The sequence below is a fragment of the Arachis ipaensis genome, chromosome B9 (assembly GCF_059453495.1).
Source record: "Arachis ipaensis isolate K30076 ecotype BB chromosome B9, ASM5945349v1, whole genome shotgun sequence".
Classification (NCBI taxonomy): Eukaryota; Viridiplantae; Streptophyta; class Magnoliopsida; order Fabales; family Fabaceae; genus Arachis; species Arachis ipaensis.
Window position 1 is genome coordinate 127,350,241 of NC_142444.1, and position 24,378 is coordinate 127,374,618.

At 35.3% G+C, this 24,378-nt stretch overlaps 1 non-coding gene across 1 annotated transcript; it reads right to left on the reverse strand.

The window, feature by feature from the left end:
• Positions 1–23,828: 23,828 nt before the first annotated feature.
• Positions 23,829–23,936, reverse strand: LOC148546255 (small nucleolar RNA R71). The gene has a single exon (XR_015900750.1). It is a non-coding gene; the product is annotated as a small nucleolar RNA R71 (small nucleolar RNA).
• Between the last annotated feature and the right edge of the window lie 442 nt (positions 23,937–24,378).

Genomic DNA, 24,378 nt, shown 5'->3' on the forward strand with positions numbered 1-24,378 from the left:
AATTTTATGGCATGCAAAGAGTTGCAAGAGGTTTCTCAATTTAGATCAGATGTCCATTGGTCAAGGAGTTGACAGCAAAGGTTGGTCTCGGTGTGGATACGCATAGCGCCTTCGTACCATCGAAGGAGAAAATGATTTTTACTAAAGCGTCTAAAGGTATTTAGGTCTGATCTATATATTATATATTAGTGATGGAATAGTCAGTACTTGTGATTGTATCTAAAATATTATATTATTGGAATAAAGTTTAAGCACAAAATAGATCTTTAAGGATTACCTTCTTTTCTTCCGCTGCGTGTTATGAACACATGGTAATCATATCATAATAATTTAAAACATAATCGATTTGGATCTCATCCAAATTTATAATTCAAATTCAGAAGTAGAATAACTAATTATTCTCAAATCTCATTTAATATTCTCAATTATCATATTATTATTATATTCTTGGTGCTAGCAAAGAATATAATAATATTCCATTTGAATCAATATAATTATTTATTTGATCAAATCAAAATAATAATTAAATAATTCTATAGCAAAGATTAGAACACTCGTTAGTGTGTGACCCTATAGGTTCAATACTAAGTGGGTAGTAAATTAGTCATACTAAATTTACTAATCGAGGTTGGCGTCTAGCAACACTCCTCAACGACCCAATAGTATGAAGTAATATATTTTTACTAAGAACCTTAGAAGAACAAAGTATAGTTCCTTCCATCTTTCCAGCTCTTGGTTAACCCTTAGAGTATGGTTTAATTGTTAAACTCTAACTTGTTACCATTATTATAATGAACTATGAATGACCTAAGAAACTCATTTCTTCATTCATTCAATCCTCTTGGCCAAGGTTTTATTCATCTCAGTCATTATAATCATAGAGCTCAAACTCTTTACCGAGAGTTGACGGATTCCTTATTGACTAATCATTAATTCTACAAGTATTTAAATCGTACCCAATATCCATTCAACTAGCACCCTAGGGTATTAGGTGTCCGGAATCAAAGTATAATAAATATATTGTTAATTACTATGATAGTCGCAGGTCAAAGGAGACTCTATTACTATGTTCATCTTGAGAATATCCTATTGACAAATATGCGGTAATTATAACCATTAGGAATTCTCAGAGTGAGTCAGTTCAATGGTCATATCTCTATATGCATCATCTATATATATAATTTAATAAATGAGATCTATTAATCTTCATCCAATGAAGACCATTATATATATATTGATCTTTCCGAATTATTAATGTCCTTTTTAATAATCCTATGATCAAGAACAATTTAAATTAAATTATAAAAGATTTATCTCTCAATATTATGATCACTATCACAATGATAAATCTCTAAATTTAATCAAAGACCTTATTATATTAATATTTTAATATAATAATAATAACACATGATTGATTGGATTGTGGTCATACTCCTTATTCCCAACAATCTCCCACTTGCACGAGAGCCAATCATGATAGATTGGATCTTGGGCATACTATTATCACAATATGCTCATATAATAAATATTAGCTAATAAGTAGGGAAGTAAGTTAGTAATGCATAGCTTCTAGTCTGATCATGACATACTAGAAATTGGGTCGTTACATGCCTTGTATATCTCGCAGGGTTAAATGTCCTATGCACCTTGCAGAGTTGAGTGCCCTGTATATCTCCTCTTGGGGGTATCAACCACGCCAATGGAACAAACCCATGTCCTTGTCAATCATTAATCACATTTCTCATTATAATTATCATATCAATTCTCATAATCAATAACAACCATTCATCATCAATCATAATCTCTTATATATCACTGGACTTAATCAAAGTTCTCATTTCTCATCATATCTACTCCCAACATAGCGAGCCTTTATCTCATTTCAATCATATTCACAATCAAACATAATCAAAATAATAATCAAAATCACAATTATAAAATATTATAACTTTAATCAAACCTCATCATAATTATAATTCATTATGTTCACACTTATCACAAGGATAATTATCCTCAAACCACCGTTCTCACCATAGTTAGAAATTTAACCGAGGAGAATCCTCAACCTTCTGTTCCATTTTCCGATACGATAAGAGAGAGAATCTTCAACCTCAAACTTGTCCACCGCATTAAGAGAAGGAATCTTTCATCCTCAACTTGTCTATTCGCAGCAACAGAGAGAATCCTCAATCTCAACTTGTCTATTCGCTCCGGAATATAGTGTCCGCCACACTCTTGGGATATAGTGCCTGTCACACTTTTCAATCATAATCATTATTAATCATAAACATGCAAGTGGGATGAAACCTCCGTCCTTGCCAATTTCAACAATCATATCACGAATTAAATCACATACTGACACCGTTTTTATTTTAAAATCGTACTTGGTCCATTTAAATTCACTAATAATTTACTTGGTGCGTATCAAACCAAAAATCTCATTCCTTACTCATTTATTCCTAAATACACTATTCGAGTTCACATACCCTTCAAAACTCAACTTAATATTATATTCCATTATACTTACCCTAAATTCTTTTCATCAAAAGACTCAATATAACCTTATTTTCCTAAATCAAAATCTTGATTCAAAACATAACCATTTTTGTTCTTAAACAATTACTTTAAAATCGCTAGAACGCTTTAAAAACATAATCCTTTCTATGGTTATTCAAAATCAAATAAATCTCATTTTTGTTTAACCAAGTTCCAAGAACAATTTTAACTTCATTCTTGAGTCTAAGACTTTTTCGAAAGGCTCGGAAATTATCCTGTTTCATCAATCAAATTCATTTACTTTTAAATTCACTAAAATTTTCTCAAAAGTAACTTCAACTTTTTTCTCAAGTTCAACTTTTTTTTAAAGACTCAAAAATAATTTATTCTTAAATATTCATTTTTATTACTTTATTTTTCGTTTAAAGCAACTCTAAACATAATTATTTTTATAATTAACTAAACCAAAATAAGTAAATTTTTATTATTTAATTTCATTCAAATACTTATAAAAATTTTGACAATATCTCATTTAAAATTCCAACTTTGACACCTTTAAGGTTCCAACCAAACTAACATCTCTAAATCCTTTTCTTAATATACCAAATCATAATCACCAATTCAAAATCATTTTTCAACAATCAGGAAATCATTCGCAGTTCATAGCCACAGGCAAGTCAACTTAAAAAATTAACTAAGTCGAAAATGAATAAACTAAATCAAATGATCCAAGCAAGCAAAGGAGGGAATGGACTTTTCTGAATCTGAACAAAAAATTAAGACAAAGAAAAAGCAAGAAAATAGTCATTACCTTCGGTCTGAGTTATAAGCAGAGTATGGGGGAGAGGGAGCAATAATGCTAGTGACGAGTAGGCGACAGATGACAGACGATGAACGAGCAAGCAGTCGGCCAACTGCTGAACTAGACCAGGCGAAACGATGCACAAAAGTTGGTAAATGAGTAGAGGGGTTGGAGGCTATGGCAAAGGGGATGGTGGAGGGACGACCGGATGATGGTGAGACAACGATAGTGAGAAGAATGGTGATAGCAGTGGAAGCTAACATTGGTCACCTCTTTTCTTTCTTTGAGAGAGGGAAGATCATTCTTTTGATTTCTGAAGGTGGGGAGAGGAAGGATCGTGTGTGAGGCTTCTTTTTTGTCTTAAATTTTTTTTAACCCTAAAATGACATCATTTAGCGCAGAATTGAAAAAACTAGTTAGGTCTTGATCCAGTTCGACTGGCCGGTTTAGTGATTCTTTAGCAAGTTTTTTTACTTGCGATTTCCCTAATTTGTTTCAATTTTAGATCATTGCCCTACACATTCTGCCTATGACAATCAAAGTTTTCATATGGTCAGTAGTATAAAATTGTGCGGCGTTAATTGTATTAAGTCAATTTAGGTTTAGTGTGTGTTACCTAGATTAGATGCTATGATATTTTTCATTTACGGTATTTGGTAGCTAGTAGATTTTAGATAATAATAACTTGTTAGTTAAGCTATTGAAGTGCACACTTGTTATATAGTTCAGGTTCTAACTAATTTGGTTAAACTTACCACTCTCACTAATCATTCTCTCTCTCACCACTACAACCTTATTTCTCACCTGCTAATTGGCTGTTACAATAGAAAGAAATTGGATGCAAAGGCCACTAAATGTTGTTTTATGGGCTACAAGAAAGGAGTCAAAGGCTATTTGTTATATGACTTAAAGAATAGGCAATTCTTTCTTTTAAGAAATGTGATTTTCTATGAATTTGATTTTTTCTTTTTTGTGCCTAAAGTTGATTCTTCAAACATGACATCTGCATTAGATAATATCATTGCACACACTCTCTGAACAGATCCATTCACATATAGCATTCCCTCATTTCAGCATCCCTCTATACACTTAGGCCCCTTGCACCCTTTTTTTTTACTCATGTTCCTCAACACTCTAGTCCACATAATACTAGCAATAGGAATTCTGATATGATTGCATCATCTGCACCAAACATTTCAACACGTCAAGAGAATCCACCATCAAACATCATTATTACTGATCATTGTGCACCTGTTAGGAGATCTAGAAGAATTAGAAAAGCTCCATTTTACTTAAAAAGTTTTCGTTGTGCATCTAACACCACAACTCAATAGCTCATGCCAATTTCTAATTGTAAATATCCCATTTTCAATTCAGTTCTTATGCATCTTTGTCCACTAATCAATTAAATTTTTCGCTTGCTCTGTCTACTAATACTGAACCCAACACCTATGAGGAAGCTATTGCTCAAGACTACTGGAAAGAGGCAATCAATTCTGAACTATTAGCACTTGAGAAAACTAAAACTTGGACTCTCACCCCTTTACCACTTGGCAAGAAGGCTATTGGTTGTTGCTATATTTTCAAAACCAAATTTTACCCTGATGGTTTGATAGAGAGACATAAGGCTAGATTGGTTGCCAAAGGATACATCCAAAGATATGGGTTGGACTATCTTGATACTTTTAGCCTTGTGGTTAAAATCAACACTATGAGATTGGTGCTTACGTTAACAGCAATTAAGGGCTGGCATTTTTATCAACTTGATGTCAATACAGAATTTCTTTATTGTGATATCAAAGAGACGGTTTACATGCAACTACCCTTGGGTTTAGAACTCTCTATGGATTTAAACAAGCTAGTAGATAGTAGAATCTCAAACTATATTCTGTTCTCTTCCACCGTGGCTACAAACAATCGAAGCATGACTATTCCCTATTCACTAAGTTCAATTCTGATTCCTCTTTTATTGTGATTTTGGCCTATGTGGATGACTTGGTGCTAGTGGAAAATGATCTTTCTAAAATTCAATCAATCAAAATTGTTCTTGATCAAAGTTCAAAATTAAGAATATGGAAAATTTGAAGTATTCCCTCGAATTTGAAGTAGCTAGAACCGAAAAGGGGATAACTCTCTATCAACACAAATATGTATTGGATCTCTTTGAAGAATGTGGTCTCTTAGGTGCTAAGCCAGTAAAAACTCTAATGGAGCACACTTTAAAACTTTCAAAAGAATCAGGATCTCCACTGACTGATGTTTCGAGTTATAGGAGGCTGGTCAGGAGATTGGTGTATCTAACCAACTTCAGTCTGAACATTAGCTTTGCTGTTGAGAAGCTAAGTGAATTCTTGAGCAAGCCATCAAATACTCACCTTCAAGCAGCATACAAGGTGCTTTATATCAAATCTGCTGTACCCGTAGAATTGTTTTTTTGTAGCTTTGAGCTCAAAATTTTTGGTTTTTTTATTTTGATCGAATGCAATGTCTAGACACAAGGCGTTCAATTACTGGATTTTGCTTCTTTATGGGCTCTTCTCTCATCTTTTAGAAGAGCAAGAAGCAGTCAATCATCTCGCAATCCTCCTCTGAAGCTAAATATAGAGAGCTTGTTCTTACTACTTGTAAAGCTTAGTGGTTGTGCTATCTATTGCGTAATTTACATGTTAAAACAAAAAAAAAACCATTTTTCTCTTTTTCAACAGCTAATAAGCAAGGCATATTGCAGCCAATCTGATCTTCTAGAGCACATCAAACATATCGAGCTCGATTACCATATTTTTTTAGATAAGTTACTAAGTGGTCTTCTTCATTTTCTGCCAATTAATTCATCCGAGCAAGTGGTTGATTTATTTATCAAGTCCTCCTCCTCCTCTTCCTTCGTTATTGTCATCACCAACAACACCAACATTTTGCTAATGGATTATTTTTTTTAATCAAATTGAATGGAATGCAATTGCTAAATTGAATTGACGCAGGTGTTCTGAATTGAATTGAATTGATAATCTCTAAATTGTAGATAAAGATGTTTCAAATTTGATTTTATATAATGGATTATATTTCGTTCATTCAGTACTATACAATTGTTTCACCATGAGTATGTGTTCAGTTCATTATGCAGAAATCTGTTTGAATTTAATTTTATATTTCGTTCATTCAGTACTGTTTCACCATGAGTACGTGTTCAGTTTATTATGCAGAAAGCTATTTGAATTTGATTTTATGTAATGGATTATGTTTTGTTCATTCAGTACTATATAATTGTTTCACCATGAGTACGTGTTCGGTTCATTATGCAGAAAGTTGCTGAATTTGAATTTATATAATGGGTAATGTTCCATTCATTTAGTACTATATAATTGTTTCATCATAATAATATGTTTGGTTCATTTCTGTTCTACACAATTCAAAATTCTTTCTCCTCACCTTCTATTGCTTCTTCACTAGGGAGAGAAGGAGAAAAAGATAAAAAAAAATACAGCAGCAACAACAACAAAAAAAAAATGATGATAAGGAGAAAATACGTGAAGAAGAAGGAACGTGAAAAAGAAGGAGGAGAATGAGAAGGAGGAGGAATGCGAAGAAGAAGGTGAAGAAGAAGACGTTCCGTGGGTAAACGAGCGTGAGAAGAAGAAGAAGAAGAAGAAGAAGAAGAAGAAGAAGAAGAAGAAGAAGCGCATGGGAGAAGAGAAGAAGAAGAATAGAAGAAGCATGAGGAAAGAAGAAAGTAGAAAAATGGCGTTACCTAAAATTGTTTGGATGAACTTGAATGTCAAAATTGCTTGAATGTGGAGAATATTTCTAGTTATTATATATAGTGTATGCTCTAACAAATTCGCTTAAGCTTGCCACACTTTACTTTATTTTTAATGTAAAGCCCAACCATAAGGCCATAATTCCCAATTTCAAGGAGATACGGTCCGTCAAGGAATTTTATGCTAAGCTCCTATAGCTATATACATCTATAATTTATAAATGTTTATATTAAACTTTCATGTATATATAAAATTAAAAATACTTAATCCAACAAATACAAATCCTGTCACCCAATAACAGGTCCATTACATGGCCGAAAACAAAAAACAGGCCCATTATATTAACATAATAAATGTGATTTAGCATGTTTACTTGTACATTAAAGAGTAAAGTCTAAATCCAAAAATAAAAAGAATAAAGTCAAAATTATATTTATCGATCTCACAAGAGAGCTAGAATTTATAAAGCAGTTCTGTGACTTCTGCTATGTGTAATGGTTTGTTTTAATCTGCACCTAGCTAAATAAGGTGAATGATACACCTGATATGTTTTGGCTTGTTGTCTCTCCTGAAATATTAACACATGAAATGTGAGTTGGTGATCTGACATGAAGTGAGTTGCTTTATGACTGATGAACTGATTTGCAGGTCTTTTTGCGACATAGTTACCTTGACTTTGGGTTTATGTTGCAATAATGTAAGTTTATCATACTTAATATAAAATATTTTTTGGCATTATTTTTGGGCTTACGTTGTACTAATATAAAGGGCTTAAATTTTTTGAAATCGCATAATATATGGGTTGTTAGATAATAGCAAAAATTACAAGGAGCAATCAACAATTTTTTAGAAAAGCCAAGCTAAAGACTAAAAAGAAATTAAAACTAAGCCGAAAAATAAAAGAAAAAAAAGGCCAGGTAAAAATTAAATATAAAGTATATCAAAAATAAAATAAAATAAATAAATATAAAAGATATTTCAATTCCCAATAAATATATGTTATGCTCAATACTCTTATTTGGTATGAGTCATTTCCAGTGAGTGAGATCCAGTGAGTTTGAAAAAAATTAGAATAGCTATTTTATTTAATTATTAGTTTCAGCTTTTTTAAAAGCTTCAAAAACTTCATTAATAGTTACATTGAAGGCCCTAAGCAAAATAGCAATCTTCTGAAATTTTTTAGGATCAAATACTCTATGAGAATATCATTGTAAAATTTTGATTGCGTACTAAAAATATAAATTTTTTGCACATAAATAATTTTAAAATAACCCAAAAATATGGTTAAAAAAAAGTCAAGTTTTTCTTAAAAGTGTTGGATAAAAAGATAGAACCCAAAAGAATATCTTGAGGAGTTGACTTTTTCTTTAGTGAAAACTAAATTGGTGGAGGTGAATTTGTTGGATTTAGAGTGTAGAGAGTGTCATCTAGTTAAAAAAAAAAAATCAAACTAGATATTCCTTCATTAATGTTACATGTCGTGAGCACCCCTTTTACCCGGACACCTCCTTGTCATGGATACCCACAGCAGAATTTTAGCTTAACTTGTGGGAATCAACTCCCTCCATTTCTAGTTAAAAATACCTAAAGTGATGGGAACACCTAAAATATTTTCTATCAACTTTCTTATTTAGTAACAAGCCTTGTGATAAAATGAGTAGACTAAATATTACATTATAACCATTGGATAATGGACTCCTTAAAATAGCCTTACACTATAAAAGGACCTCAACCCACTTCTTTAGAGGACTTTTTTCTGATACTTAGAAGCTTATGTCTATCTTTTTTTCTCCTCAAATTCCTCTCATTATTCTTCATTTTATTCATTAACTTCGCACGTAAAATTGGCATTCGGGTTTTTGACGTTGGATTTTTTGCCAGTAAAGAATGTCATAAAAACAGTCACGTTGTAGATATAGTCTCTAAACCGACAAAAATCCCTTCGTACAAATGTTTTGGTTGTCACAAGTAACAAACCCCTAAATAAATTGATAACCGAAGTATTCAAACCTCGGGTCGTCTTCTCAAGGAATTGCAGGGAGGTATGTTCTTATTATTGGTTATGAAGATTGTAAATTGGGGGTTTGGAAGTAAGGAAGCAGTATGTTGCACAAAAAGAATAAAATAAAATAGTAATAATAAAATAAACTCTTGGCAAGGTATGAAGACTGGAGGTCCTATCCCAGTTATCCTTATCAATTGTAATGAGAATTGGATTTTTCCCCCATTTTATTAACCTCTAACTATGAAGGTAAGTTAAGTGGATGAATTAATTCTTGAAGAATTCCAATTCTCAATCAACAATGAGTTTGATAACTCAAGAGTCACCAATTATTTAACCAAAGCCAAAAGGGAAGAGAATCTACTTGAATGAAAATAACTTGGATAAACACAGAGCATTAATAAATTAAAGAGAGCAATCATAAATCTGAAATACCTCAAATTATATTAAATAAAATATTCGAATCATAACATGGAAAAGTTCATAAATTAAATTGGGAAAATAAATAAAAATAAAGAACCTGGGATTGAGAGCTACTCCTAAAACTAAGAGAAATCCTAAATCCTAATCCTAAGAGAGAGGAGAGAACCTCTCTCTCTAAAAACTACATCTACTCCTAAAATTGTGAATGTGAGAGCCTCCTCATGAATGGATGCAATCCCCCACTTTATAGCCTCTAATCTGTGTTTTCTGGGCCGCGAACTGGGTCGAAAACAGCCCGAAAATCGCTGGAGAAGAATTCAAACACGCTGATTTCCGTCACTGCGACGCGGCCGCATGGATCACGCAGTCGCGTTGCCTAGCATCAGGGGAACTATAGCATATTATAAATCAAATAGAAGCCCCGGATGTTAGCTTTCCAACACAACTGGAACCGCGTCGTTTGGACCTCTGTAGCTAAAGTTATAGCCGTTTGAGTGCGAAGAGGTCAGGCTGGACAGCTTAACAATTTCTCCAACTTCTTGTATTCCTTCCACTTTTGCATGCTTCATTTCCATCCTCTGAGCCATTCCTACCCTGTAATATCTGAAATCACTTAACACACATATCAAGGCATCTAATGGTAATAAGGGAGGATTAATAATGAGCAAATATAAGATCAAAGAAGCATGTTTTCAATCATAGCACAAAATCAGGAAAGAAATATAAAACCATGCAAATATTATGAATAAGTGGGTAAAGAGTTGATGAAATCCACTCAATTGAGCACAAGATAAACCATAAAATAATGGTTTATCAGTCTTCCACCAGAACACCTGACAGTAAGATTAATTAACCCCTGTCCACTCTAAAAAAGCTCTTTCATCCTCTTGTGACATTAGTGGACGTCTCAACACTTGTTCTCCACCTCTATTAATCATCATTATTCTTCAGCTTTGCTCCTTTTTTTTTGTCATACAATGTGTACTCCCATTTTCTTGTATGAGATTTTGGCACTTGAATTTCTGCTATTGTATTTTTGACATTTTTAGTATTCTGAATCGTATTGTGAACTTTTGTTACTATGTACTCGTGTTATTCTGAACTCTTGTTACTATGAACTCTTGTTACTCTGAACTCTGATAATTATTCTGTACTCTTGTTACTATGAATCCTTGTTATTATGTTCTTTGTCTTTGCATAACTCTCTTTGTTCTTATGTAACTCATCTCGGCCCCATGTATATTGGATTGTTAATTCTGGAATTAGCTATAGAAATTTCTTGATAAAGGTCTTTCACCTTACAACTTTAGATATTATATCCTGATTTGTATATGTTTTCCGTGGCATCACAAAATGGAAGAAAAAAATGAATTAAAAATTATGAGCAATGCTCATTTGTAATAAAAAATAGATATTTAAAAATAAAAATAAAAAAAGTTTTTTTTTGTATATCATAATCATAAGTAATTTGTTTTTAAATATTTTTCAATTAGAGCAATTTACTAGTGTTCAATATTCGTATTCTTTTAAAGCTGTAAACTTATAATATCCTGCAATGTTTCCATATACTTTACTAAATGAAATACGGTATTATGAAGATATGAGGAGCTAGTGGCCTTATGAAGTAAAGAAATATGATGAAAAATTTTCATACCTTTGCTTTTTTGGTTTTTTTAGAATTCCCTGGTTGTTTTCTTGACATGCAATGCTATTTGGCTTTCTCAGAATTTCTTGAGTGTTCTGCAATTTTCTCCTTTATATTTTGAGTTGGTATTCTTGGATTTTTTATTGTTGAGATTGTGATGATATTGGTACTCTTTTGATTTTGCTATTGGTGTCGAGTATTTTTGTCGTTGGTATACATGTGATCTTGATATTCACTCGATTTTGTTGTTGCTGTTCTTCTTCTTTTTTTTTAGGAATTGTTTCTTTTTGTTGCCATGCCTCGTGTGAAACTTGCTAAGATAGTGGATAGTGACCCAGAGGACTCTAATAACAGTTTAGGTACTAACTCTTCTGTGGATGATATGGACAATGTTCCTAAAAAATATGCCATCGAATTTTCTGAATCTATCCCCCAACCTTGGGTTAAACCATCAGACAATAGGGCTACTTTTGTAGATCCTCCCCTCATTAAAAAACCTTTTTTGGATCTTCCTTCCTCTGACTCGTTATTAGGTACGGATAAAACTATGAAACTCGAATTTAATTCTTCGGATTGAAGAGTTTTAGGTGAATTTATTGAGAAGCCTTCATATCAAGTGGGTCCTGCTCTTCTTCGTTCTCGGCTGAAGCGCAAAAAATTTTCATGGACATCTTTCAAGTTTGAAGCAGCTGCTCACATGAATAAGGTTTGGCGGAAGTGGGTATTTACGCTATTGTTTGAGGAGGGTGGTGATTTTTTGAGGAGATTGAAGTTTGCTGGTGTTACTAAGGCTATCCGCACATCCGCAGGTTGATTGTTCTCTACAATCTATTATTATAATTGATTCTTATCACTTCTTTACTTTGTTGCTATATATTGAAGAGGACTAATTGATTTCTTGTTGGCAGGCTATGGGTGTTCAACAAAATGGATATGATATGAGTTAACTTTGGCAGAGGTAGTGTTCTCAGACTCATACTTTTCTGACTTCTTGGAGTGAGTTTTCACCCACTTTAGAAGATGTGGTTCTTCTTCAACTGCCGCTGTTTGGCTGTGTGGATCTCACTCTTCTTCGCCCAGATTCTGATATGCTTAAACTTGGAGACATTTTCAAATGAGTTTAAGTGAAGCTGGTTGATATGCAAAAGAGTTATCCAAGAGGAGGCATGTTAAGAAATCTTCCTCCAAGAATAAGCATCCAAAGACTCGTGGGTTCTCCAAGAAAAAAGAGGTGGTTGGTGAGAAGCAAGATTCCAAGTGGAAGTATTCTTACTCTAATCGGTCTCATTATTTTTTTGGTAATTTCCTCAATGATGAGTTTGTCCCTGCTCCTACTGTTCCTTCATATCTTAGGGAAGCTGCTTTTGTCGCTTATAGGTTAAGTAAATATGTGTTTTTGGGACCGGTGGATGAGTGTATGAGCTATGGGGTGTTTCTCTTAGCTTGCTTGATCGCTGGAGGAGAACGTCTGCTGCTGGCTTCTCTGTATCTGGGCAGTTTATATATGCGGCTTGATCAATTTTCTGAGCAACTCAAGATTACTCATGGTCGCTTTCCATTATTGGCTTTCATTGATGAAATATTTCTTCAACTCTTTTTTTTAGCGGTTCTCTCGGTTTTGCTTCCATCCGTAAGCCTCCTACAATTCTTCCGGACAAGAAAGCAAGTCCTCGTGTTTGGATTTGGAGTTTATCTTATCCTTCTAAATCTTTGGATGATGTTATTGATTCAGAGGAGAATTTTTGTTTTCGCCCGTACACGACCTCTTTCTAGCCTAGTGCATCGGTTCTTCATCGTATATATTCTACTGATTTTAAACATGACCGCAATGACATTTCCATTGGCAAGGAGGAGGTTTATGACTTTTGGCTTTTGTGTACTTCTCCTATCCCTCTTCCTGGTTTGATTGTTATGGATAGGGACTTCCATTGTGGAGCTTTGCTCTGTCCAGTGATCTATTGTCCTGATAGGATAAGTTGCCAACTAGGGTGGGATCAAGATCCAAAGAACGTGGAACATATTTTTTTTCACTGGAAAATTTAATGAAAACGGTTCTGTTTCTAAATGAACTCCCAGAGTACAATTATTGCTTGGTTGTTCCTCTTGATAGGGATGGGGGAGTTACAATGGAGTATGTGGATTACCTTATGCATATGAAGAAGCATATTAGGCAATATGAGAGTACCTCTATTCCAGATGTCAAATTATTTGTTCTAGTTTTGATCAAGGATCCCTATTTCAAGTAATATTTGCTCCTTGCTGATTTTTGTTTTTGTTTTTTCACTTTCTTTTTCTCTCTCTCTTTTTTTTTGCTTTGTGTATTTGACTATTGTATCTTCTGTGCTGATATTTTATAAACTTGGACACCAGATGTTACAAACATCCACCTTCTTCAAAGAAAAAATCTAATGATTCTGTTGTTACTGCTGAAGTGGTCAAGCGTGATAAAGTGCAGAGTTTAAATGTTAAGGTTGCAAAGAGGTTTTCTAAGAAATCACCTAGGCCTTCCATTGATGCTACCCCTTCACAAATTTCTAATGGCTCAAGAATTTCTCCTTTTTTGGTAGCCAAAGTTAAGGGTTCTACTACTGCTTGCTTTGTTAAGTCATCACAGTCTCCTGGTAAGGGTGCTGCTAGCTTAACTAGAAGTGCTGTGAAGTGTAGGTCTCATCGTCTTTTGGGTAAAATAAAAACCATTCTCGATGCACCTTCTGATCCAGTAAATGTAGGCGATTAGAGCTTTCAAGCGGGGGTCAGTGGGGACTCTCCTAATTCATTTGCTGTTGGTGATGTCCCTAATGAGGGTACTACTCAAGGTGTTACTCGAGGTAGCCCCCAAGCAATGGCAAATTCTAAAAGCAATGTCAACATTGAGCCAGGTGTTACCTGCCAAGGGAATCCTGCTAGAAATGATCTTACTCCCATCAAAGTGGTATTTCCTAGTGCAGGTACTACTGTTTTCCTCCACTTCCCTTTTTTTTTTTTCTAGATTTGCATACATGCTTTTGTTCATGCTATATTTGTGTGTATGTTTGTATCTTTTCCTATTTTTCAGCTTCTCATGTTGTTTCCGAGTCTATTTTTCAAGCTTCAATCACTTCTAATATAAAAAAAGAAACCCTAAGCTAGTGCATCTTCTGGTGTGTTCCATTATTTTTGTTTTCATTTGTCAGGTGTGCCAAGGTTTACAAGTTCTTGATGGAAAAAAGTATTTTCTTACTTGTTTATTTTTCTTTTCAACTTCTGTTCATGATGAGTTTGAGTATTTCTTTGGCGATGCAAAGAATTTGTTATTGGAGATTGCATCATGAGCTCCTTCTTTCATGATTCCAAATGACCTAAACTGCCTTTTTAAGAAGCTTGGGTATCAAGCTTTTCTGGATGCATGGGATTTCTTTACTTCACACTCCCTTGTAGACTTATGGGGTACTCATTGGGATATGGTAGAAAGTCATCTAAATAACCTTAAGTTATTTAAATTTAGTGGTCATTGTCTTGAGAATCTTTCTGTTAAATTGGAGCCTCCACCTGGGGTACCCGATCTTGTTAGAGAAGAATTATTGTCTAAAGAGTATAATGTTCTCTTTTCTGGTGTTTCTACTCTTCAAGAAAAGGTTAACAAGCTTACATCTGAACTGAATACCATGAAGGCTAGGTTAGCCAGCATCAGCTTGGAGTGAGAGCAATTGGCCAAACATAAGGAAGTTGATTCTTCTGTGATTTCTTATAGTGATCTTTTTTGGCTGCGATAGTTTTCCAGCACTTTTTGTAAAATATGTAAGGCTTTGACAAAGTATATTTTTGCTTTGTTGCCTCTATGACTTTTGTTGTACACCTCTTTTTGGGTGTTATGCTTCCCCTTCTATTTAATATTATGTATACTCCTCCACGGATTTTATTTTTCTGTGCCTGTGTGATCATTTTATTTTGGATACACACTTTTTTTTGTAGGGAGAGGGCATCATTCTAAGAAGAGCAGCATTATCTACTGATATATATATATATATATATATATATATATATATATATATATATATATATATATATTTGCCTATTTTTTTAGGCCAAAAAATGAAGGTACCCATAACTTTTTGCCCTATTTATGCTCTCTCTTTTTTTTAAAGGAGTTTGGAGGATAGGACACTTCACTTTTTAGAAATATTTTTTACTGAAAATTTGTTAAGATACATCATTTATAACTTTTGAGTATATAATTGCTAATAAAATTCTTCCATACATTTCAGGTTGCTTGCAGAATAATATAACATAAACATTGGCCCTTGATAAAGAAGCCTTTTGGAATTGAAATCTAACTCCTAGCACTGAAATTAGGCATAGTACTTCTTGACATACTTGAAATTGATGGGGTCGGTGGTTGTTCCATGATCTGGGTCCAGCAGGATGTAGTGTCCATTGGGGTGTACTTCAAAAACAACGTAAGGACCCTCCCATTAGGGAGCCCATTTTGGCAAAGACATCTTTCTCATTACTACGTCTACTGATTTTAGTACTAGATCTCCCTCTAGGAACACCCTGGGCCAAACATGCTTGTCATAAGATAATGCTAGTCTTTGGTGATATTCTTCCATCTTGCTTCCCACAACTTCTCTTTTTTTTTTTTCTAATTCATGTAACTCAGCTTCACGATCCCTTACTTCATTTAACAATATTCTGAAGGTGGGTACTTCAATCTCTGCTGGCATTATAGCTTTAACCCCGTAAATCAATGAGAAGGGTGTTATTCTAGTTGTTCCATGTCTGGTTATTTTGTAAGCCTAAAGAGCAAGTGGTAAATATTTACCCCAATCTTTATGGGCATCGGTCACCATCTTTGTGAGTATTTTCAAAAGGCTCTTGTTAGTAGCCTCTGCTTGGCCATTGCCTTGTGGGTAGTACGGGAAAGACTTGTGATGTTTGATTTGGTACTGTTCAAGAACACCCTACACTCTTTGGTTTTAACAAAGTGGGTTCCATTATCGGACACTAGAACACTTGGCAGCCCAAACTTGCATATTATGTTTTCTTTGATAAATCTCACTACTGCTTCAGCATTTGCTTCCCTAAAAACCACAACCTCTACTCACTTGGTGAAGCCTTTTGTTACAACTAGAATATATTTCTTGCCCATTGATGGGGGTTGATTGGTCCCACAAAATCTATAGCCCATGTATAGAATGGGTATAATGTTTTGAGACTGTTCTTCTGCACGCTTGGCGCATGTATTAGGTTTGCATGCTTTTGACATTGCAGATACCTTCTAGCCCAATTGATTGTATCTTCTTTTATTTTTAGCTAGTAATAGCCAATCCTGATTAGTTCATACCATAAGGCCTTTCCTCCTTGGTGTCTTCCACATATCCTTTGATGGACTTCTTTTAATAGTTTTTTTTCTTCATCTCGAACACTTTTTAGCACCTCCCTGGTAAACTCTTCTTGAACAACTCACCTTTCTGCAAAAAGTAGTATTCTGATTTCTTTTTCAATCTCTCAACTTTTATTTTTTCTGAACGCAAAACTCCAGCATTGAGGTACTCTACGATAGGTTGTTGCCAATTCTGAACATTACATATCTGCGTACTTTCTTTTGTTTCTTGACTAGCCTTGTAAGAAGCTTGTAATTTGTCACAGTGAGATTTTATTTTTGGCCAATAAATATCCCACCTCTGGAACTTTCGGTACAACCCAGGGCCCTCTTCTCCACAAGTGGCTCCATGTAGTTGTTCTGCTTTTTCTTTCCCTTCCTCTTCTCCTACACATTTCATGAGGAGTCCATCATTGTTTTTTTTTTTTGAATATTTGTCCATTGAGGAGGCACAATCCTCTTATTTCTTTGGTGATGTTGAGTGTTTTGAGCTGTTCATGTAGAGGCATTTGCCAATCATTGGTTTTTTCTTCCGTGGACATCCTTTCTTCTCTGGAACTTTCAGTTATCTGGTGTTCTAAAGCATGTTGTCCATTTTGAATAGTGACTCTACTCCCTAATGTTTCTAGAGCATCCGCATGCTTATTTTCTGTTTGGGGTACATGCTCAAATGAAATCTTGTCAAATACCTTCATTATGCGCCAAACTTGTTCTCTGCATAAGGCCAGACTTCTTTCCTTCGTGATGTACCCTCCTTGGAGTCTCCTTTGACATAGAATTTCTTGATACCAATTTCTTGAGACATCTTTAGACCGAGCATTAGAGCTTCATACTACGCCTCATTGTTGGTGTAAGAAAAATCTAATCAAAACATGAAAGATAGATTTCTTCCATGGGAGTCTGTAAGGACGACTCCTGCCCCTTCCTTGTGGATTCGAGGATGTTCCATCAAACATGAGGTTCCATGTTTTCTTTTCATTACAAGCATGAACAATATCTATTGTTCCTAAAATTTAATCCGACAACTCTTCAATCGTTGCGTTTTTAGGAAAATTGACAAGAGGTCAGCCAAAGGTTGGCTTTTAATGGTGGTAGGAGTCACCAACTTTACATCATATTTGCTTAATAGGAGTTTCCAATGACTTATTCTCCTGGTCAACATTGGCTTTTCAATTAAAAATCAGAGGCCTTCATTTTTTGATACAACTTCTACTTGGTGTGCTTGGAAGCAGTGCCGGTATCTTTGTGAGATGTACACTAGAGCGAGGTAATATTTCTCTGGAGAGGAGTATCTTTGTTCTGGCCCTTTCATGGCTCTACTGACATAGGCAATGGATTTCTCTTTGCCTTCACCTTCTTTACCTTCAATGGTTCACCAAGTTGAGGGGAAGTCATGGTGTGAGTGGATGTAAGAACGTCCTTGATCTTGGCCGTTACAGCTTGGTGGTGTTGTTCCCACTTAAAGGTGTTCTTCTCTTTCAACAAAAGTCTTAGGGGTCTTAAGAGCTCTCCTAATGCTGGTATGAACCTTCGAATGTACCCTAGCTTGCCTAAGAACTTCTAGATTCCCTTGATGTCTTTAGGGGCCTCCATGTCTTGGACAACTTTAATCTTATTCTCGTCAGTCGAAATGCCTCCTTTGCGGACTCTGAAACCTAAGAACTTTCCCGATGACACCCCGAAGGCACATTTCATGGGGTTCATCTTGAGTCTATACTTTCTGCATCTAGTGAACACAGCTCTGAGGTGTTTTGTGTGTTGCTTCTTGGATGTTAACTTGACAACCAAATCATCTACATAGTCTTCCACAAAGTTATGAATTATGTCATGAAATATAGCAATCTTGTCTCTTTGGTAGGTTGCTCCAGCATTCTTTAGGCCAAAAGGCATAATAGTATAGTAAAGGTTGCCTATGGGTGTCCAACATGCTATTTTTTTATCTTCCAGAGCCATTCTAATTTGGTTGTACCCACTAAATCCATCCATGAAGGAGAACCTTTCAAATCTGGCTGTAGCATCTACCATTCTATCAACATATGGCAGAGGAAAATCATCCTTAGGGCAAGCTTTGTTTAGATCCCTAAAATCCATGCAACACCGGACTTGTCCATTTTTCTTTTTTACTGGTACTATGTTAGCTAACCAAGAGGGGTGTTATATTGGTTTGATGAATTTGGCCACGAGTAACTTTTTGATTTCTTTCTTTACTTAAGCCTCTATTTCATTGGAGAATTTTCTAGGAACTTGTTTGATAGGGGTTGCTCCCTTCCTCACAGTTAGATTGTGGGTTACCAGGTTTGAGTTTAACCCTGGTATTTCATTATAGTTCCAAGCGAACATATCTCTGAACTCTGTTAATAGCGCTATCAACTCTTTTTTCTCTATCTCCCCTAGAGCTTTGCACATGAACAAAGGTCTCGGATGTTCTTCATACCTTAAATTAATCTCTTTTAATTCTTCTTCCTTCTGCTTTATTTCATCTTGGAGTTGGAGAGGGCCGTTTCCTATGTTGCTTTGAAGATGTTCTTTCTCTTGTACACTTAGGATGTCAGAGCTAGGGGAGTTCTGGTAATTTTCCCCCGCTGGACCCCCGAGTTCCTATAGGATACACCACCTATACCCTCCACTGGAAGAATTTTCTTACGAAGCTCTAGATCTTCGATTGTTGTTGCTTGCTCTTTAGTGCTTTCTTTTGGTGCTTCCTCCATCAGGGTATTATTTCGTGCTCCTTTTTGTCTGGGTGTTCCGATGCAGGATTCCTGCACACATCTTATTTTGTTATATCCCCTAGTAACGCAAGCTCTTCATAAAAATTCGTATCCACTAAATGTTCTTCTCCTGCATCAAAGGGTGTTACAGTGGCTAAGATGCTAATATCCTTCCCTCTCTAGCTAGACTTTATGCATTGATGCCAACTCGAAGGAACGCACCGATATAAATGAATCCATGGACGTCCTAGTAGGATGTGATAGCTAGAGTTTCCATCCACCACATGAAACTTATTGTTGGTCTTTATGGGGCCAACTTCTAAGACAGCATTAACACACCCTTTAGATTTCACACCCACTCCATTAAAATCATTGATGTTAACTTGAGTAGGCTGATGAGCGGATAATTTATACGCTTTTTGACATTATTTTTAGTATGTTTTTAGTAGGATCTAGTTACTTTTAGGGATATTTTTAATAGATTTTGTGTTAAATTCACATTTCTGGACTTTACTATGAGTTTGTGTGTTTTTCTGTGATTTCAGGTATTTTCTGGCTGAAATTGAGGGACTTGAGCAGAAATCAGATTCAGAGGTTGAAAAAGGACTACTGATGCTGTTGGATTCTGACCTCCCTGCACTCAAAGTGGATTTTCTGGAGCTACAGAACTCGAAATGGCGCGCTTCCAATTGCGTTGAAAAGTAGACATCCAGGGCTTTCCAGCAATATATAATAGTCCATACTTTGGCCAAGAATTGACGACGTAAACTGGCGTTCAACGCCAGCTTTCTACCCAAATCTGGCGTCCAGCGCCAGAAAAGGATCCAAAACCAGAGTTGAACGCCCAAACTGGCACAAAAACTGGCGTTCAACTCCACAAATGGCCTCTGCACGTGCAACACTTAAGCTCAGCCCAAACACACACCAAGTGGGCCCCGGAAGTGGATTTATACATCAAATACTTACTCATGTAAACCCTAGTAGCTAGTTTATTATAAATAGGACCTCTTACTATTGTATTTGACATCTGGGGATTACCTTATGATCCTTTGATCACGTTTTAGGGGGCTGGCCATCTCGGCCATGCCTGGACCTTCACTTATATATTTTTAACGGTAGAGTTTCTACACTCCATAGATTAAGGTGTGGAGCTCTGCTGTCCCTCAAAGATTAATACAAAGTACTACTGTTTTCTATTCAATTCTTCTTATTTCGCTTCTAAGATATCCATTCGCACCCAAGAACGTGATGAAGGTGATGATTATGTGTGACGCTCATCATCCTTCTCCCTTATGAACGCGTGCCTGACAAACACTTCCGTTCTACATGAATTAAGCTAGAATGAGTATCTCTTAGATCTCCTAACCAGAATCTTCGTGGCGTAAGCTAGAATGATGGCGGCATTCAAGAGAATCCGGAAGGTCTAAACCTTGTCTGTGGTATTCCGAGTAGGATTCAATGATTGGATGACTGTGACGAGCTCCTAACTCGCGATTGCAGGGCGTTAGTGACAGACGCAAAAGGATAGTAAATCCTATTCCAGCATGATCGAGAACCGACAGATGAATAGCCGTGCCGTGACAGGGTGCGTGAGCAGATTATTCACTGAGAGGATAAGATGAAGCCATTGACAAGGGTGATGCCTCCAGACGATTAGCCGTGCCGTGACAGGGCATTGGATCATTTTCCCGTGAGATGACCGAAAGTAGCCGTTGACAATGGTGATGTATCACATAAAGCCAGCCATGGAAAGGAGTAAGACTGATTGGATGAAGATAGCAGAAAAGCAGAGGTTCAGAGGAACGAAAAGCATCTCCATTCGCTTATCTGAAATTCCTGCCAATGAATCTACATAAGTATCTCTATCCCTTTTATTGTTTATTTTAATCTAATAAAGTATCATGTTTAAATCCGACTGACTGAGATTTGCAAGATGACCATAGCTTGCTTCATACCAACAATCTCCGTGGGATTCGACCCTTACTCACGTAAGGTATTACTTGGACGACCCAGTGCACTTGCTGGTTAGTTGTATCGAAGTTGTGACAATTATGAATTAAGATCAGAGCACCAAGCTTTGGAGCCATTACCAGGATTTGTTCGAGCCTGGAGATCACAATTTCGTGCACCAAGTTTTTGGCGCCGTTGCCGGGGATTGTTTGAGTTTTCGGCAAGCTTTTGGTCCGGTAACATCAGTGCCAAGTCTGATCCGGCAACAACGCCAAGTTTTTGGCGCCGTTGCCGGGGATTGTTTGAGTTTGGACAACTGACGGTTCATCTTGTTGCTCAGATTGGGTAACTTTCTTTTCGTTTTCTTTTCAAAAATCTTTCAAAAATATTTTCTAAAATTTTCTCATCTATTTTCGAAAAAAATAAATAAAAATGTTTTCAAAAATTTATTCAAAATTTTTAAGAATGAATTCCAGTGTTTCATGAAGCATGTGAAGCCTGGCTGGCTGTAAAGCCATGTCTAAATTTATTTGGACTGAGGCTTGCACTTTGTTATCAAGATCAATATACTCTCGTGTTAAAGACTAAAGCTTGGCTGGCCATTGGCCATGTCTAGTGTTTTGGACTGGAGCTTTATTGAAAGCTTGGTTGGCTAGTGAGCCATGTCTAATTCCTGGACTGAAGCTTTAGACTAACATGGCAAGATTCCTGGAATTCATATTAAAAATTTTGGAATCCTTATTTTTTTTCTTTTTCAATTAATTTTCGAAAAAAATCCAAAAAAATTAGAAAATCATAAAAATCAAAAATATTTTTCTGTTTTTTGTTTGAGTCTTGAGTCACATTATAAGTTTGGTGTCATATGCATATGCATTTTGCATTTTTCGAAAATCCCATGCATTCATAGTGTTCTTCATGATCTTCAAGTTGTTCTTGGTAAGTCTTCTTGTTTGATCTTGATGATTTTTTGTTTTGTGTCTTTTCATGTTTATCATATGCATTCTTGAATTCTTAGTGCGTAAGCATTAAAGAATTCTAAGTTTGGTGTCTTGCATGTTTTCTTTGCATTAAAAATTTTTCAAAAATATGTTCTTGATGTTCACCATGACATTCATAGTGTTCTTGGTGTTCATCTTGACATTCATAGCATTCTTGCATGCATTCATTGTTTTGATCTAAAAATTTCATGCATTGCATATTTTTCATGTTTTTCATAAAAATTTCAAAAAATCAAAAAATATCTTCCCCTTTTTTCTCTCATCAAATTCGAAAATTTGAGTTGACTTTTTCAAAATTTTTTAAAATCAAATTGTTTCTCATGAGTCAAATCAAATTTTCAATTTGAAAATCTTATCTTTTTCAAAATCTTTTTCAAAAATCAAATCTTTTTCAAAATTCTTAGTTATTTTCGAAAATTCCAAAAATATTTTTCAAAAATCTTTTTCTTATTTTTATACCAAATTTTCGAAAATAACATAATCAATTAATGTTTTGATTCAAAAATTTGAAGTTTGTTACTTGCTTGTTAAGAAAGATTCAAACTTTAAGTTCTAGAATCATATCTTGTGATTTCTTATGAATCAAGTCATTAATTGAGATTTTAAAAATCAAATCTTTTTCAAAACTAATTTCAATCATATCTTTTCAAAAATATCTTCTTATCTTATCTTTTTCAAAAATATCTTTTCAAAATATCTTTCCTAACATCCTAACTTCTTATCTTTTCAAAATTTGTTTCAACTAACTAACTAACTTTTTGTTTGTTTCTTAACTTTTTCAAAACTACCTAACTAACTCTCTCTCTCTCTAATTTTCGAAAATATCTCCCCTCTTTTTCAAAAATTTCTTTTTAATTAACTAATTATTTTTATTTTTATTTTTGATTTCAAAAATTTTCGAAAATTACTAACAATTTTCAAAAACTATTCAAAAATAATTTTCGAAAATTCCTTCCTTCTCTCTCATCCTATTCTATTTATTCATTCATTAACTAACATCTCTTCCTCACATCATCACCAAATTCGAACCCCCTCCTCTATCTGTGTTCGAATTTCTTCTTCTTTTCTTCTACTAACAATAAGGATCCTCTTTACTGTGGTAAAGAGAATCCCTATTATTATTATCATTTTCCTGTCCATTCTTCCTTGTCATATGAGTAGGAGCAAGGATAAGAACATTCTTGTGGAAGCAGATCCAGAACCTGAAAGGACTCTGAAGAGAAAATTAAGAGAAGCTAAAATACAACAATCCAGAGATAACCTTTCAGAAATTTTCGAACAGGCAGAGGAGATGGCAGCCGAAAATAATAATAATGTAAGGAAGATGCTTGGTGACTTTACTGCACCTAATTCCAATTTACATGGAAGAAGCATCTCCATTCCTGCCATTGGAGCAAACAACTTTGAGCTGAAACCTCAATTAGTTTCTCTGATGCAGCAGAACTGCAAGTTTCATGGACTTCCATCTGAAGATCCTTTTCAGTTCTTAACTGAATTCTTGCAGATATGTGATACTGTTAAGACTAATGGAATAGATCCTGAAGTCTACAGGCTCATGCTTTTCCCTTTTGCTGTAAGAGACAGAGCTAGATTATGGTTGGATTCTCAACCTAAAGACAGCCTGAACTCTTGGGATAAGCTGGTCACGGCTTTCTTAGCCAAGTACTTTCCTCCTCAAAAGCTGAGGAAGCTTAGAGCTGATGTTCAAACCTTCAGACAGAAAGAAGGTGAATCCCTCTATGAAGCTTGGGAAAGATACAAACAGTTGACCAAAAAGTGTCCTTCTGACATGCTTTTAGAATGGACCATCCTGGATATATTCTATGATGGTCTATCTGAGCTATCTAAGATGTCATTGGATACCTCTGCAGGTGGATCCATTCACCTAAAGAAAACGCCTGCAGAAGCTCAAGAACTCATTGACATGGTTGCTAATAACCAGTTCATGTACACTTCTGAAAGGAATCCTGTAAGCAATGGGACGCCTATGAAGAAGGGAGTTCTTGAAGTTGATACTCTGAATGCCATATTGGCTCAGAACAAAATATTGACTCAGCAAGTTAATATGATTTCTCAGAGTCTGAATGGAATGCAAGCTGCATCCAACAGTACTCAAGAGGCTTCTCCTGAAGAAGAAGCTTATGATCCTGAGAACCCTGCAATAGCAGAGGTGAATTACTTAGGTGAACCTTATGGAAACACCTATAACTCAACATGGAGAAATCATCCAAATTTCT